This window comes from Fukomys damarensis, unplaced genomic scaffold (assembly GCF_012274545.1).
Source record: "Fukomys damarensis isolate Sample0158 unplaced genomic scaffold, DMR_v1.0_HiC HiC_scaffold_13, whole genome shotgun sequence".
Lineage (NCBI taxonomy): Eukaryota > Metazoa > Chordata > Mammalia > Rodentia > Bathyergidae > Fukomys > Fukomys damarensis.
In genome coordinates, this window is record NW_022900925.1 from 37659874 (window position 1) to 37663237 (window position 3364).

Sequence of the window (3364 nt, forward strand, 5' to 3'; positions counted from 1 at the left end):
AAAAAAAAAAAAAAAAAAAAAAAAAGCCTTTGGGTTCCATCCCCAGTACCAAAAAATAAATTCAAACATAAAGTCACAACTAACCACAAGAACACCATTATCACCAGCTGCGTTTGCCAATTAGCTTGCAGAATTCCTGAAACATCACCTCCGGCTCTCTGGGTCTAAGCCTGATCCTCCTTGCCATGGGCCTGAAGTCCCAGCTGTCAACAGCAGGCCGGGTGGGTGGAGGTGACAGTGGTGGCCGTCCTGGGGGACAGGAGGGCAGGACGCTGAGGAGGCCGAGGAGGCCACCGTGATGGTCACGGGACAGCAGAACCAGGCTGCCCGGCTTCAGGGTGCAGCCTCCCTCTGGGACACTGCACCCCAGGTTCTCAGGTCGCGGCTCCTGAGAGCCTGAGACCGGAGTCAGCCCGGAGGAGACCGAGTGCAGGGTGGAACTGGGTCGGGGGGAAGCGAGACAAGGCGGGACGCGTGTCCTCTGTCCTGTGTGGGTTCTGGGGCCAAGGGATGCGAAAGCCGAGGGAGGCTGTGAGAGAAGAGGGGCTGGGGAGGAAGGGGCCCCGGGGAGCATGGCAGAGTCTGCTGCACCCACAGCGGGGCCAGGGGAACGGGGCGCCATCCCTGTGCTCCCGTTAACCGCTGCAGCCCAGCGCGTCCCCCCCAGTGGGTCCGTCTCCCCAGCCTCGGTTTAACCCCTGTGGCGTGGGAGAAGTCTGGGGCGGGAGCTGGGAGCGCTGGGCAGTGAGCACAGCTGTCCAAGCCCGGAGGCTGGGGCAGGCTGGGCCCCAGGGAACCCGGCAGAAGGGCTGCGAAGGAGCGGACAGCACCCACTGGGCCCCCACGTTGTGCTCCAACCGTCCCCCACCCCCGACCCTCACACGGACGCCCTCAGAGTTTACGGACGGGAAACTGAGACTCAGAGAGGTGATGGAGTCAGCCCGAGTTCAAGTCCAACCCCAGCCAGGTTCAGTGGCCCTCACCTGTAATCCTAGCCACTGGGGAGGCTGAGGCAGGAGGATCGCAAGTTCAAGGCCAGCCTGGGGGACTGAAAGAGACTGTGTCTCAGAGTAAAACAGCAGAAAAGGACTGGGTTTGAGTCTCCGCGCTCCCAAGGTTCAATCCCCAATACTGGGGAAGGAAGAAAAAAGAAGAGAAGGGCGGGGGAGAGAAAGGAGGAAGAGAGTCTAACCCAGGTTGGCCTTGAACCTCTTCCTGAGAGTCTGCTACCGTCCGCAAGGGTCTACCATCCTACTGCCACTGTTTAATTGTGGTTATAACTTTTAAAATCTTGCACTAGTACAGGTTTGCCGTAACAGCGGTTGCAGCCGGGGCAGAATCCGCGCATGCGCAGGTCGCAGCCTCATGCTCTGGGCCCCTCGCCCTGCCCCCTCTTCCCGCGTGCAAAAGGCCTCTCTCCCTGTTTCCCACAATCCAGCTCTCCCCGTGCTCCTTGTACACACTTTTGGTTATCTCTTAATTTGTGTGATCATATTATCATCCGAGCACAAAGCAAATTTAAAATCTATGCTACGAAATATCACACCAACAGGCCAGAAGAGTAATACGCCCAATGTGTCGTTAATTACGAAGTGCATGTGGCTGGAATTCAGGACAAATTAACTGACTCCCTGGTGCTTTGTTTGATTTCTGCACTCATAGTCGTACATGCAGTTTTGAGTGTGGATATAAGATTGTGTAATCCGGTTTCTTCCTTTTCTGTGTTAGGGTTCCCTCATCCCCTCTGTCTGCCCCCCATCACTCGGCCCAGCCTCACCCCACCCCACCCCACCCCAGGGTGACCTATGTTAAGAGATTCACACACCCCAGCCCTCGGGAGGCTGAGGCAGGAGGATGGCTGTGAGTTCAAGGCCAGCCTGGGCTACAAAGTGAGTTCAGGGCCACTGAATTACACAGCAAGACCCTGTCTCCAAAGACCAAACAGAGAAAGAGAGAGTGGGTGAATTCACGCCGTGCCTCCTACTCCTGGTGCACAATATCGTGTCACACACACTACACACATTTGCACAAATGAGGCAGAAGGGACTGGTTATCTTGCAGTGCTCATGTGTTTCTCTCTCCCTACAACCTGGAGAAGCCCCCTAAGCCCTGACATAAGTCCAATTTGGGGACCGTGACGGTCACTTAATATTTCATCGTAGGAGTCGTGATTTCTACAACCCATACACTACCAAAAAAGCTTTGTTTTCCATTTTCTTTTTTTTCTTTTTGTGGTTGAGTTTTTTTCCATTTTCTGTCTGTATGAATGACATAGCAGTAAATACCCTTGCATGTAGACCCTTTACACTGGCCTTTTACTTCTGTTACTGGGGTGTTAAATGAGGCCCCTTAAATAATTTGAAGATCACCTTTGCAGTACAGTTTGTTTGCTTCCTTGTTTGTTTGTTTGAGACAGGGTCTCACTTTGTAGTTCAGTCTGGCCTTGAACTCACTGTGTAGCCCAGGTTGACCTTGAACTTGCTGAGACCCTCCTGCCTCAGCCTCCCAAGTGCTGGGATCACAGGCGTGCAGAAGTACACCTGACTCTTGCTATACATTTGTACATAATGAGGCTGGAATGTGGCCTAGGAGAAAGAAACTCAGGGGCTGGAACAATGGACACCTGCTTTCCTTTTCTGTTTTTTCTTTAGTTGTCACATTGTTCTTGTGATCCATAAAAGCTAGGCGGGAAGGAAGGCATCAGTTCCTGGGGAATCATGCTGCCTGGAAGACAAAGAGGACCCCCTGCAGCCGGCAGCGTGAACAGGTGAGGGTGGAAATGGGAGCCCCTCCTGCACAACTGAGCCCTTGGCCACGCCACCCTCCTCCTGCACTGGGACACGCACTAACAGGTGGTGCCTTAGGGAAGGCAGGCGAGGAGGCCCGGACAGCTCCGTGCGACCTGGAGGAGTGGGATCCCAGTCCAGCCCTGCTCCTGGCAGCTCCACCAGCAGCACGCGTGCGGAGACTAAAGGGCTGCTGTGCTGGGCCGAGCAAAACAGGTTTCAGCTGTTTGTCTTTCCTAGAGCCGCCAGAAGGTCCTGAGCCGGGGAGGCGGCACAGCAGTGGCAAATCTCCAACGCCCAGAAGCCAGCCTTTTACAGGCTAGAAAACAATGGGCCCAAAGAGAGCAAAACCTCACAGCCCCCACACTGATTCATTGACATCAGCAGATGCGCTTTACAGCTGGCTTTATCTCTGCTCATGTTTCAGCACTGGACGCAGTGACTTAAAATCAAATCTCACCTACCGTGGACACCGCTCCAGCGTGAGGAATTTGAGGGTGTGTTCAAGATAAAGTCTGAGCTGACTTACATCAGAGGGGATGGGAAAGGCGGCCAGGACCAAAAGCAGCCTGGATTGG

General features: G+C 54.4%; 1 long non-coding RNA gene across 1 annotated transcript; it reads left to right on the forward strand.

The window, feature by feature from the left end:
* The first annotated feature begins 89 nt into the window (after positions 1-89).
* LOC104870090 lies at positions 90-3364 on the forward strand. Its single transcript, XR_782448.1, has 3 exons — positions 90-927; positions 2652-2767; positions 3214-3364. It is a non-coding gene; the product is annotated as an uncharacterized LOC104870090 (long non-coding RNA).